Genomic DNA, 14,487 nt, shown 5'->3' on the forward strand with positions numbered 1-14,487 from the left:
TGGAGCACAGAACTAAAGCTAATGAATTCTGGAAGACCCAACTGAATCCACAAGGTCTGAATCATGGATCTTTGGTTGTTTTTTTTTCAAGTGAGGTTTAGCTACAGGCAGCCTGGGAGCCACTGCTCTTAGGAAGACAAAGGACAGCAAATTTGTCCTGTTTAAACTAAAAAAAGTATTGGTTCTCTCTAGACTAAAAATAAAGGGTGCATGTTCATGTTGACTTTTTAAAAACAAGTGTTATCCACCATAAGTAAAAACTGCCCTTTAGTCAACACATCTTCTTGGCTGACATGAAATCGAACTTCACATCAAAGTTTCAACATGACCAGCTATAAGGTGTCACCTTAGGATCTTTCCAACTTTTACTGATATTTCAATACACTAGTTAAACTACATTAGTTCAATTAACAAACCCCATTTCTATTTCCCCTTTTCCAAAGAAGTTAGCAGAAGAAGTGATATGAAGTAGGTTAGGTGGAAGACCTAATGATCTGAGCTTGGAAATGGAAAAGTACACCCTTACATTAAAGGGTCTGTTCTTAACTGGGAGTAAGTCATGCAGGCAAACCATAAAAGAAAGGAACTGTAACTAATTATAATAAATCTACTGGACTGCCTTGCCTATTTCTACAATATTCATTCTAGCTTTCACTTATATAACTAAAATATTTAACCTTTACAAAACTTCTATAGGAATTAAAAGGTAGTTCATATTCCTATTCTGCTTTAGAATCAGAAGTCGACAGTTTTAATCTGATGTAAGACACAAACACCTATGCGAGACACCACGCATACACCTGTTCACCCTGTTCTGCAAGGACACAAGAACTATTGCACAAGGTCATCCCAACTGTCATCTATCCTAGCATTGTGTCTCTGACAGCATTTGAAAGTTGTTGCCCTTTAGTACCTACAAAAGCCTGAGGCATAGTGTTCTAGAACCTATGTGTGAAGCAGTACCTCCTTTTGCTCATTTTCAACCTGCCATCCGTTAGCTTCATTTGATGCCACCTTCTTGCATAGTTGGAGCAGCAGTTGGAAGGCATTCCTTAGGCACCTTCTTCATCCTGCTCATACATTTCCCTTAATACTTTTCTTCTTCATCCTGAAGAGGAACAGTTCTTCTCTCCTGTATTTAGACTGATCAATACTATCAAATAAATGCTTCTTTCAACCTCATTTGTTTGTTTGTTTGAGATACTCTATTTACAGCAGGACTGACACTTTGGAGAAGCAAAAACCATGGAGCCAAAAACTCTGTTCAGCTTTAGCTAAACCTCTGTATTTTTAACTGCTTATATCCTTTCAAAAAGTCTTAGTATCAGCAAAATAATAAAAGAACATGAACATTTTTAAGACTGAAGCATAAAGAGCAAGCATTGCCCTGGAAACATCAAGGAGTTGCCAGACAGCTTGCAGAACAAAGACAGGCAATACTCCCTACCCACACAGAATACAAATCCTTGGACCCAACAAAATACCCCAATGCTTTTATCCTGTCACACACAAAAGACAAGATTCCTCAGTTCCTTCTGCATAGAGGAAATTAATCATGCTGTACTGCAGTCAATTAAAAATTCTGAACCTAAGAAAATAGCTTCAGTTCATGAACTCCTAGGCACACGATGAAGCAGGTTGCTGGCCTACACAGCCCTCAAGATTAAGCATGTACTATAGTTGTCATAGCTTTCCAGCTAGTGTGCAGGATACTGGACCCAAGATCTAATGAAATTTCTAAGAAGCTTGTAGAAACAGCAGTAATCGTCAATAAATATTTCTATTTTACACTTTGACATCTTACCACATGAAAGTGAAAGGGTATTCAAAACTATAACAGAACTGGTATTAAAAATTATAAGATGTTAAGAAAGCATACATACAACAAAGATAATACTGCATATAATTCCTTGAACTGCAAATGGCTGCAGCTTAGAAGAGTATAGAGGAGAAGAACTGCACTTGCCTGTGTTTGTATTCTTCTGTAGGTATGTGGTATGGTCACAGTGAAGACAGGATACTGGGCTATGTATGTTAAACCTTAGGTTAGAATTATATGGATAACTGGAATAGATTATTATTAACATTAGTAAGATAATGTCTTTCAAGAGGTCAGGGGTTCTTTTTTTTTCCAATTGTGAAAATGCAAATGTTTCAAAAATCTAAAAATCAAGAAGAACATATTAAATCATGCACCTTTACCCTTGATTTCCATTGATTATTCATTGACAGTGACAAAAGAATGGAAAAATTATAAGTGGGGGCAGTGAGGACAATGTGCAGGGAATAGCAGGATGGGAGACACTCTCACCATTTCCTTGTAAAAGCAGCACAATGTAGAGGCCCCACCACATGTGCCTGCAAACAAATGTGCAAGGCTTATCAAACAGAAACAGAAACCAGGGAACAGCTGCAACACTTCATTTCTGGAATATGAAAAGTATCATGGGATAATGTCTATGAATGGCACAGTATGACAGCTTGGAAGGCTGTCACACTAGGTAAGGCTTTATCCAAATGCTGAGAGTTGCACTGGAGCAGGTGACACTGCAAGGGGCATCTCCTACAACCACCTGATCAAGAAGAAGACAAAGCCCTTCCGAGATATCTGGAAGAAGCCCCACGGTTGCAGGCCCTCATGAGAAAACTTTAACCACACTGACATCCATTTTGAGGGCAGCAGCACTGGAAATGACCCATTCACTGATGTGTCTCCAAATTGACAGTGAAGGACTTTTTAATTTAAGGTAACTGATAGTCTTACTTATGCTGTAAGATTTTTAATTAAGACCTTGTTGGTAACAGATCAAACGGCTTGAAGAAATCCAACAGTATCAACACAATTTCTGTTATCAAAGAATGCTGTGATCTCCTCAGAAGAAGGTAGGCTTGCTGAACAAGATTTATTTTTTACAAAGCTGCACATGGCATCAAAGTGCTCAGACGTCTTCACTCAGGTAGGGGTACAAGGATCTTCTCAAACAATGTAAAACTTAACAGAGAGAGCAAGAGAAGCCCAGGCAGGGAACAAAAAGATCATTCCTCATCTAGAGAGCAGGAAATCATCCAGAGGGGAAGGGAGATTCCCCAACTCTGAATTTGTATTTTGCTGTCTGCCTGTCACCAAGAAGTGGAATGGCTGTGAGTGATCCATAACTGGACTTGGCAGCTGTCAGGCAGAGAAGAGAACATAAAAAAATATTGTGTAAACAACAGAACTGTATTCTCCCCTTCTCCTCTGCACCTACAGCAGTCACCTAATGCAGCAATCCTTAGCACAGAGGCAGAATGCCCAGTCCTCACTTCCCAACTCTGAAAAAAACTGTGTTCTAATTCAAAAATTTCTTCCTTCTCTTTTTACTTTGACATCCCATTAACTCCTAGTCCTATCCCTTACTTAGCCCCATCAAAACCATCATCATCCTAATAATGCAATTGTGTTGGGGAATGGTGCATTTGTAAATTTATTTAGAATGTTATCTTCATTCTGGCTGTCTCATTATCAAATAAATATTAGCAAAGAGTTTCATGAGATAAAATATTTATCTGTTTATAGTCATGGAGTTATGGGAACAAAACCAGGAAGTTGTATTTTGAACTAAAGCAAAGAAGAAATGCGGAACCAGGACAGACAAGCTTGTTATGTGCAGATAAAAGACACAAGCAAGATTTAGACAGCTTTACTCTGATTTCCCTACAATGTCTTAAGCTGAATGTCATGAACATTTCCTAGTTATGAAATACAGTCATGGACATTTAAATCTAGACTAAACTCTCTCAAGTACACCAAAGAAACAACTCTGCTTCAGTTTCCAAGGCTATAAAGAAAGATACACATAATGTCAAAACTGATCTCGTGTGTCCATTCCAAGCTAATTACTACTGTGGCTGGAAGAGTACTAAAAAGCATCATGTGAATTCCAAATTTAGTCTTCTAAATATCAAGAGACCTAGCTGTATCTCTCCTGCAAGAAAATTACGTCCCATCCATTCCTTAAAGATGCCAGAAATAATGGAAAAAGTAAAACAGATAATTTAGACTTTCAAGTGGTCCTTAGGGATACAATTCTTCACAAGAACTTTTTGAGGAATTCCCAGTGACATACAGATAAAAAGCAAACACTGGCCATGTATTGCCCAAGAAAGCTGAAAAAAGGCACAAAAGACAAAGATTCTGTCTTCATTGTGGCCAAGTGATACACAAAACCTTACATCTTTCATCTACTTTGACTTGGCATTTTTATTAAAATGATCCAGAAGTGGACAAGAGACATAAATGCATTAAAAGCTGTACAATTTTTAGTTAATCATGACCTGAAAAGACTGGAGGACACTTCAGCAAAGACTTTTTCCAAGTTTGCTGATGGAGCTGCATGCTAGCAGCTGAGCTGCAATACTGAACAACCACAAAAGAATGCACAACGAAGCAAGTAATTTCTCTGTACCGGTGGTACTAATGAGACCATGGCTACTGATGAAAGTGACTGAAACTCATTGTGGATAAGTTAATAAAGTCACCTGCATGAGCAGCAGCAAACAGACAAAGATGCAAGGTATAAAGAAGAGGAAGGGTTCTGTGACTTCTAATTTAACCTGAACGTAACAAACAGAACCTACAAGTGACACAGGATAGGGAAATCAGAAATAAAGAAAAGGACAGGGATATGCATCCATACCATGGTGATCTGGGAGAAAGAAAACAATACAAATAACTGAATACAAACAAAATACAAAAAAAAACCAAAAAACAAAACACCAACCTGGAAGCAAAGGATGTAGGACACAGCTACAGCATGGGGACTTTCATGGCTTCCCAGGGAAATCTTATAAGAACTTAGGAAATGGTAGGGTAGGAAACAATAGCCCAGAACAATAGGAAATGGTAGAGAAGGAAACAATAGCTCAGAACAATAGGAAACGGTAGGAGAAGAAACAATAGCCCAGAACACCACTGTAGCCTGAAGTGGCCATTGAAGTTCTTACATAAGCAGGAAGACATGGAGCACGAGTAAGGATTTTATAATTACTGCTACGCTTGGCAGTAACATAATCACTAAAAAACCACTAGAGTCACAAGTGAAGAAATCTACTGACAAACTCAAGAAAATTCTGAGAAAAGCTATTGAGATGATTAGCAGACAGAAAAACACCCTTTATAATACAAGGTGTCATGAAGCCAGTTAATTTAGCTCAGATTAGAAATAAAGCAAAAGTTCTTAGGAATTACTGTAACCAGATATTGAAAAAATGTGACAAAGACTGCAGGGAGTATTTTGTTACTAGTGATTTTAAATTACATACACTCTTACTTATAAGAGTCATGTAAAAGTTAAACAAAAACAAACCAAAGTAGCAGTAAGTCCTCATGATAGCATCAGACTAGTTGCATGGCACTCAAAACAAATTAGTACTTTTAATCTTCTCCCAAAAGATCAAATATGTGTCCTTTCTTTTCAAAGCCTTCCATAAGAAGGCTTGCCACTCTCTAGTAAAATTAAATACACCTCTTCACACAGCTCTAAGGAGCTGATATACAAGTATGCAGACCATAAAGAACAGACAAGAATACTGATATCAAATGACAGAAAAAAAAAAATCTGTCAGTGATGGAAAACCTGAGCTTAAGCTGGAGACAGAGGTTTCCTTGAGTTTCTCTCATTGCCATTGACACAACCAGGAGCAGACACATAAACAGAAACAGATGTGACATTTCCCATTTCTGGAAAGAACAAAGCCATCTCCCATGCTATTAACACTACCGAAACAGACTACAAAACATAGATCTCCAATATTCTCATATAGCAAACATGTTAGTTCTTGATTCCTCTGTTTTGAATAATAAATGTAATCATTTCTGTGACTTCTGCCATCAGAAAACATAGGAGCTAAGAAATTCATTTTTGGCATAGAAAGTTTTCGAAAAAGGGTTGTTTGGGTTTTCATTAGCATCCCCAGTTGAAGTGTGGCCACCAGCAAACCTAAGAAATAGATCTGTGTCAGCCTCATTGACATCCAGCATGACTGTATGTGTAATCTTTCCTGCCAACAAGAGTATAACCCATTCCACCATAAACTTAACATTGTAGGATACTGAATTCTGAAAGAATTTGAGTCTCTTCAGGTGGAGCCCTTATAGGAGTACTCCTGTACAGTAGAAAAAGGTCTATATACAGTTCAGCCTTTCTTGATCTTCACAAATCCTCAGTGTCAAGGCAGTCAGCACTTCTTTGCTAGTCAAGGCGCATCAGATGCACCTACCACAGCTCTCTCCAACAAAAGACAAACACCAAAGTCACCCACATCCTAGCAACAATCCGTTTGAACTTCTGAAGTTATGTTGATGAAAGATTCACAGAGTACCCTTGACACAAAGGATTCACAGAGTACCTGGAAAAGCCATGATGTGGTGGACAACTGCTTAAGCCTTAGGAATCCAAAAATAATTTGGATCAGAAAGACCTCTGGAAGTCCTGCAAACCAGTTGTTGCGTAAACCAGGTTCAAATTGTATCAGGTTACTCAGGGCCTTGTCCAGTCAGGTTCTGAATGTCTCTAACCAAGGATGGACATCCCACAGCCTCTTTTGGCAGCCTGTTCCAATATTTTGTTGCTCATCCTACTGTTGTGCACCTCCAAGAGGAGGCTGGCTCTGCCTTTTCTCCATCATCCCACACAGCAGTGACAGTTACCAGCAGTCTCTCCCTTTCACCTTCTCTTATCAAGGCTGGACAAACTCAGCTCTTGCAGCTTCTCTTGGTAGGCATGTGCTTCAGCCCCCAGGCATCCTGGTGGTCCTCTGCGAGCCCCACACCTATCCAGCCTGACAGGATATCATGTCTCTGTGGTCCTCTGCCCACAAGTCCAGACACAGTTTCACAAGTGTGGCATAGCAAATAGCTTCTTTCCTCAACTTGATGACAACATTTGTCCTAATACAGCCCATTTTGTAGTTGGCTTTTGTCACAGCTGGCTTACCTCACAAACTCATTCTCTCTGAGGACCCTCAGATCCTCTCCTGCAAAACTACTTTACCCAGTTGATGCCCACCTGTACCACTGCATGGAGTTATTCTGATCCAGAAGCAGAAATCTCTGTTTGCCTGTGTTGAACTTTAGACATTGAACTGCCCTCCTGATTCTGCAGCCTGTCAAGGTCCCTCTGAACAGCTGTGCTCTGACCCTGACGTAGGCTCAGGCACCTGGAAGGCCTGGGGACAGGGCATACCATGAGAAACAGAGGCAAAGACAACACTGAGTGCCTTGGCCTTTTCCATGGCTTTTTGATATGAGCAGCAGAACCAGACCAAGATATGGGTTTTCCTTAGTCTTCCTTTTGCTGCTGATTCACTTGCAGAAGGCTTTCTTGTTGCCCATCGCATCCATTCCTAGGTTCAATTCCAGCTGAGCTTTGACTTCCCTAATTTCAGACTTGCACGCTTGAGCACCATTGTGCTGTTCCTGCTAGGTAAGCCAGTCCCGTTCACACCTCCATACACTCCTTTTCTGCATTTGAAGCCAATTCGGAATTCCCTGCTTGACGCTGCTGGCCTCCTGCCAGGCCTGATCAACTTTCTGCACTCTGGTCTGATCATTCCCCTTTGCTTTGAAGAGGTTGTCCTTGGAAGTTCAGCCAGCTTCTCTGAGCCCCTTTGTCCTCTATGACCTTCATATCCCCAACCAGCTCTTCCTTCTTTGTAACAGGTCCAGCAGAGCATCTCGCCTTGTTGGCTTGCTGACTGCCTGTGTCAAGAAATGGTCCCAAATCCAATCCAGGAATCTCCTGCAGTGCTTGTGCCCGGTGCTGCTGCCCTCAAAGCAGAACTCAGGGTAGTAAAAGCTTCCCCATGAGTATGAGGGCCTGCAACCATGGGGCTTCTTCCAGATATCTGAGAAAGGCTTTGTATCCTTCTTGATCAGGCAGATTGTATGTAGCAGACAGACACCATCCTGTGACCTGCATAACTTGAGTTTAAACTAAAGATAATGAAAAAAAAAACACCCCCCAAAAACAACCAAACAACAACAAAAAACAGATACATAAGAGTGTGCCCTTCACATTGATGTTTATTTCCAAGTGAAAGTCAGCTTTCATTACAGGTCCCTCAAAAAAAAAACAAATGAGATCTATTTCAGGTAGGAACAATTAAATCCTTCCCTACCTGAGCAGGGACAAACAAAACAGTTTCAGCAACTAGCCTTTTTTTTTTTTTTCTCAATTAAAAACCCCAAACCATCAGACGCTAACAGACAGAGCTTTGGCTATTTCCTTAGAATTAGGCTAGCCTGTAATTTCCATCTTTGAGAGAGGTAACAGAAGACAAGGCTCTTGTTCCCCAAGCTTGACAAGCCCAATTCTTGGGCCAATTTTTTTGCTACCTACAGCAAACACACACAACCTAGATATATCAAAAAAAGTATTTCAAAGGCAGCATTTTCACAGGTGACAATGACTAAAGTCTGAATTACCAACTACTGGACAGTTTCACTGCTAAGAAACTTTAGCCTATAGCTTATTGACAAAATTCACTGTTGAGGCTTCTATGGTAGTCAAAGAAGGATAGGTAAGGGCTGACACTTCTTAGAAATTCTAACTCTGTGCCACCTTGCGAGTCTTGATCCCTAAGAGAGAGTGTTTCAGGGAAGATTTCTGACTGGCTACCACAGAGCCAATGATACAGTCCAGTAACATGACAAAAGCAATTAAAACCTGTGCCATTCTGAATTTTATGGCCACATGCAGATACCATTCAAAACCACGAAGATTCTGCAACACTACAAGCAACAGGTGAGCAAGTTATTCACCAGCCACTCTTGGTAATCAGTTATGAGCACTGACTAACATGGGCAGATAGAAGCAATACATCTAAGCACCTAAGCTCCACACTGTTTATATTTGAATGTTTAATTACATAAAAGAAGGCTATAAGTCACATCTATGAATTAGGATTATGAGGCTTCCTTACGAGTTACTCTCAGAGTTCTAGTAACAGCAATTCAGTAGCTCCTTTATGTTCAGCGGCTGGGCAGCATTTATGACCCAGCCAAACCTCTGAGGCATGCAGTCCAAAGAAACAACTGGAGATGTGACAACAAAGGCGATCATCTTGGAAAGCATCAGCTGTAGAGCAGGGAGTCAGATGGCATGTGAAAGCAACATTTCTGCAGACTTCTGCTAGAGATGCTCTATGGAACAGCAGCTGGATCACAGACACCAGCTTGAAGGGATGTTGGGAGGTCTCTAGTCCAATTTTCTGCTCAAAGCAGTGTCGACAATGAGGTTATGTTGTGGTTTGAAAGACCCCACAACCTCTCTGGGTTCCAGTGCTCGATTGTCCTCTTATGAAAAAGTTTCTCCATACATATAGCCAGCTCCTGTCCTATTTCAGCTTATACTTGATGGCTGTTATTCTCCTGCCATCCTCCACTGAAAAGCTTGCCTCCATCTTCTTGACCATCCTCTCTTAGAAGCTGGAAAGCTGCTGTTAGGAGACATCCTTCCTCCAGCTGAACAAGGACAGTTTTCTCAGTCTCTCCTTACATGCTGAACCAGCCCTCTGACCAACATGACAACCCTTCATTGCAGTCGGTCCAGTTTGCCAACGTTTTTTTAATGTTTAAAACTAAGCACAGTGCTCTAGGTGCGAGCTACCAAGTACTGAGGTAATCAAGTCCTTCAATCTCTTGGCTGTGCCCCAGGATGCTGTTAGTCATTTCTGCTGCCAGGGCACACTTCTTGTGCATGCTCAGCTCATTGTCTACCAGGGCCTCAACGGCCTTTCCAGCAGCGCTGCTCCCAGCCAGGCAGCACCAGCAAATGCTTAGTGCCCCCTACTTTCCCAAGGAAGAACTATGCATTTGACCTCACTGAATTTCATAAAGTTCCATCGATTCATTCCAGCTTCCCTAAATGGTAGCCTGTCCCCAAGCATATTAGCTGGTTCCCCCCTACTCCATGATTTGATGTTATCTGCAACTTTTATAAGCAAGTACTCCCCTGCTTCCTCCATGTCAATGTCAATGTTCCTTCATTGATAAAAATGCTAAACTTAACTGCTGCCAGGAGAGTACCCCCACAGCCTGGCACTGTTTTCCCAGTAGAGCACAACACATTAGCCACCACCTAAGTCAAATCATCCAGCCAAATGGCTGTCCATGCATCCAGACCAAGTTGGCTTGGATACAAGACTATTATGGGAGACAGTGTTGAAAACTTTGCTAAAGCCAAGGTAAATTATATCTACTGCTACCTCTTGCTCACAGACCCAGTCATTTTATCAGAGGATGCAGTCAGGTTCATCAAGCATGATTCACCCTCAGTAAATCCATGCTCATTGTTCCCTATTACCTTTTTCTCCTTTACGTGTTCAGAAATGTGTTTCAAAGAGCAGTTGCTCTGTGATTTTCCCAGAGACCAAAGTGAGGGCCAACTGGCTGCAGTTCCTGGAATTGATCTTTCGGCCTTTTGCAAAGATAGGTGCAGTGACTGCCTTTTTCTAGTCACTGGGAGACCTCTTCTCCAGTAATCCCTGGCTCAATCCCTGTCCATTGCTGGCTGTTCCTCTTGAACATGTTCAAGGATCACAGAGGTATGGAAGACATTGTTAGCGCAGACTGAGACAAAGGCAACTTTGAGTACTTCAAACTTAATATGTCTCTGTTGTCACTGTATCACCCAGACCACTCAGTGTCAGGCACACATTTTCCATGGTCTGCCTTTTATTACAAGTGTAACAAAAGAAGCTTTTCGTGGTGCCTTTGACATCCCTTGGAAATCTCAACTCCAGCTGAGCTTTGACTTTCCTGATACTGTATGTCCAGGTAAAATTTTTAAATTCCTCTTTTGCAGCCTATCCCTGCTTCCACCTCTTATATACTGCCTTTTGATGTTGGGACCTCCACCATGATCTCCCTGCTTAGTTAAGCTGGGTTCCTCATAAATCTGCTCATTTTCCTGCATATCAAGACAGACTGCTCTTGTGCTTGGAGGGTCCTTAAAGACCTGTAAGCTTTTATAAGCCACTGTGCCCTCTGGAGCTGCTTCCCATGGAATCATACTTACCAGTTCCCCAAATAAGCCAAACTCTGCTTGTCTGAAGTCCAGAGTCTGTATTTCACTCGCCTCCTCCCTCATTCCCTTCAAGATCTTGAACTTGTTGCTATATTACCACATTCCTAACTATTTTTTTCTTATGAGTGAATAGCAAATCCAGGTGTTCCTCACCTCTAATTGGGCCAGATGGAGAAAGAGGTGGGCAACAGCCATGTAGTGACCAAAAACCAACAGGACAGCTAATATAGTATGGGATCTGTGCAGAGAATCTCATATGGTAGTCTGTGAATGGCAGCAGGAGCTGACTGAGTATTTGTGTAAAGGAGAATGAAGTAGAGAGGATGAAAAGGAGAGGACAGCTGTACAAAAACCTGTCAGCACAGCTAGCCAAAAAGTCCTCATAGGAATCTGGGGCCCAGTAAGAAGAATAGTAGCCAATATTAAGTGACAAGCACGCTATTTAAGGAGAAGCAGCTTGCTGCTTCAAAGTTGCACTCCACTCAGCAAGTTAAATGAGGAAAAGCAGAAACACAGCTATGAAGTCAGAAGGATTTTCAGCTGAGATTCTTGCATCAGAATGGGTAGGCAAGGAAGCTGAAGAAACAGAACAGTGAAAAAATGTAATGACTCAGAACTAAAAGAAAATAAGACACTGACCAGAAGTAATGAGGAAACAAAGCCTGGAGAAAAAGGAGGCTAAGTCTGAAACGCAGTCGTGGTTCTCTACAGATAGTTTGTGGCCTGAGGTCGACTTGAGGCACAATTGCTAGACTTGGGTCACACAGGCCACATCAGCTCCAGAGATCTAGGTCCTCAGTTATGAATGAAGATGCCTATGAACTTTTCCAAAACTGAATGAGCATTTCAGTGACCTGAGAACAAGGGAAGGATCCACAGATAAGGAAAATGGGGTTAAGTATAGCCTGCTGCACAGAACTGGAGTTCATATTAAATACCCTATAAAAAATGCTGCTTTGTTACATTACGGTATGTCAGCCTGGGCTTAACCAAGCCTTTCTTTTAATTAAAATTGCATTTTAGACAAAAGATACACAGTAGATCAAATCAACTTGCACTTAAGTAAAGCATTTGACATGCAGTCATGAAGAACCAGTACTTAAGACCAAAAAATAGGGAACAGAACAAGAACAATCTGTGATAAAGAACTGGCATAGAAAAAAGTATTAAGCAGGAAGGACTTCATGCACCATTTTTGAAACTAATTTTATTTAGATATATTCATTAATAGCTCCAGCACAAGAAGGAGAAGTATGCTAGCAAAACTTATAATGACAAATTTGGGTGGCACTGTCAGTACAAGGCAGAGGATAGTACAGAGAACATAAGGAAACTGAGAACTGCATAATAGAAACAGGATGAAATACAGCATCACAAAGCACATGTTCCTCAGAGTCTATACCCATAATTCCTGCTGTAATATAGGAATTCATCAGTTGCAAATAATAGAAAGCAGAAATACTTGTGAGTATTAGTCAATCACAGAATGACCATATGCTATATCAATGTGGCAAGGCCATAAAAATAAAAGCAATCCCAATCTGCATTACTAGCTATTTCTAGTAGAAATAAAAATGCATTAGTGGCATTCAAGCACTGGTGATACTGGCAATCTGTACTACTGCATATGGTCCCGGCATCCTGAGAGGTAGATTTAAAGAGGCTCGAAAGAGGTGAATTTAACCTGGAATAGATATAATGAAGGACTGCAAGGATTAGAATTATTAGGAGCCCCTCTTACCTGGTAAACTAAAAGCACTTGCCTTTAGCATAGCAAGAAAGACAAAAAACCAAAACAACCAAACAACAAAAACCTGACAGATCTAAAGTATCTGAGAAGTAAGGAACCTAAGTAAGTTGAGGCAACAACTGTGTCACAGCTTCCATGACAAAGGGAACCAGACTGTATGTATGAGGAGGTCCCATGCAATCCCATAATCCTTTGTTCCTACATGCAATAGTTTGCTAAGTTGAACTTTCTCATATTATTATATCCATCAAAATTAAATCCTTGTCAAATAGCTGATCTGTAGCTGCTGAATAACCCTACCCAACTAGGAATACGTTCCACTCCTATAGGACAGGCTTGATCAGAGAGCCTGGAAGTCCAGCAGCAGGTTATCTGTGCCAACTGCCTGACTCACTATCACCGCAAGTAACACTAAGAACCCACCTCCTTTTCCACTATTACATAAGATGGTTTGCAAGATTAAAATTTATTTATTATCTTCTCCTCTCCCCTTCACAGTTCCCAGAAAACATAAAGCAAGAGCCTGCAAAAGGTCTGTAGGTAACAGACGATGACTGGCTGGAAAATACACCAGAAGTAGCTCTGGAAAGTTGGAAGTTTTACCCTGTGTTCCACGCGCATTCCACAGCCCCCAGTGCAAATCTTCCACTTGACAGGAGACACCGATACAGACATCATTTTCCCATCCCATGAATGGTGAGCCTAAGGAGGTTCTGATACACTGACTGCAGACTAATGGAGTACCTTAATCCAAACACAGTGTCACACCATCAATACCAACACTCCAGCTGCACTGATAAAAACTCCCTTCCAGACAGAACTCTACCAATTAGTGTTGCCTTATCGCTCCATCAGTTAAAATTATTAACTGACAGCAACAAAGATACTGAAAGGCAAGAAGACTTGGTAACAGCATGATCCTGAAAGGTGCTAGCATCTGTATAGGTTTTTGACATATTTGAATAAGGCTCTATCTATTAAAGAATTATTATGAATCTGATAAACAGAGGCCCAAGTCTTCTGCTGCCAGAAAACTTTGGTTACCCCTGCTGTGAGAGAGACCTTTTTATCTCAGAAAGGCACCACACAGAGTGGGGAAAAAAAAAAAAGGAGAGCCTTGAAATGGACATAGATTTAGAGCAACAGCCTCACCATAGAGGACATATAGTGTTCTGTGGAAACAGTATGTGTGGGACAGACAGAACTGACAGCATAAGAAATGTAGTTTTCATTCTAAGAAAGTAGAGACTCCAAGCAAGATACAGAAATGCAGGAATGGCTTCAATACAAATACCATGGAGGCTGCAAGTAGTTCAAAACTTCTGGATTTAATTGTAGCTTAGTCCTTTCAAGACAGCAGCATGAGAGAACTAATGGCTACGCTGCGAGAGGCTGTGCTTTCAAAGGGTGGCTGGAATTACAAGAAATGAAGTGATGATATGACACAAGGGAATACCAAAGTGGGCTCACCTCCTCAGAAAGCTGGCACTAGGTACCTGCGGAATGTCACAGAAGAGAATGTGGAGGTTGCTGGCAAGTTTGGGTTTACACTAGCAGTGGAGAGGTAGACTTGGAAAAGACATGGAGATCTACACACCTGTCAAAGTGATCAAAGTGATTTTTATTCCAGAAGCTAAAGAAACTGGGTCTAGGATGTGACAAGGCTGTGCT

General features: G+C 41.1%; 1 protein-coding gene across 14 annotated transcripts in view; it reads right to left on the minus strand.

The window, feature by feature from the left end:
* Positions 1-14,487, minus strand: part of SMARCD3 (SWI/SNF related, matrix associated, actin dependent regulator of chromatin, subfamily d, member 3) — an 85,149-nt gene that overhangs the window by 24,157 nt on the left and 46,505 nt on the right. The gene's annotated exons all lie outside the window — the stretch shown is intronic.

Source organism: Pezoporus flaviventris, unplaced genomic scaffold (assembly GCF_033815535.1).
Source record: "Pezoporus flaviventris isolate CSIRO_AGI_PZ_B2104156 unplaced genomic scaffold, CSIRO_AGI_Pfla_v1 ptg000007l, whole genome shotgun sequence".
In the NCBI taxonomy this organism is placed as follows: Eukaryota; Metazoa; Chordata; class Aves; order Psittaciformes; family Psittacidae; genus Pezoporus; species Pezoporus flaviventris.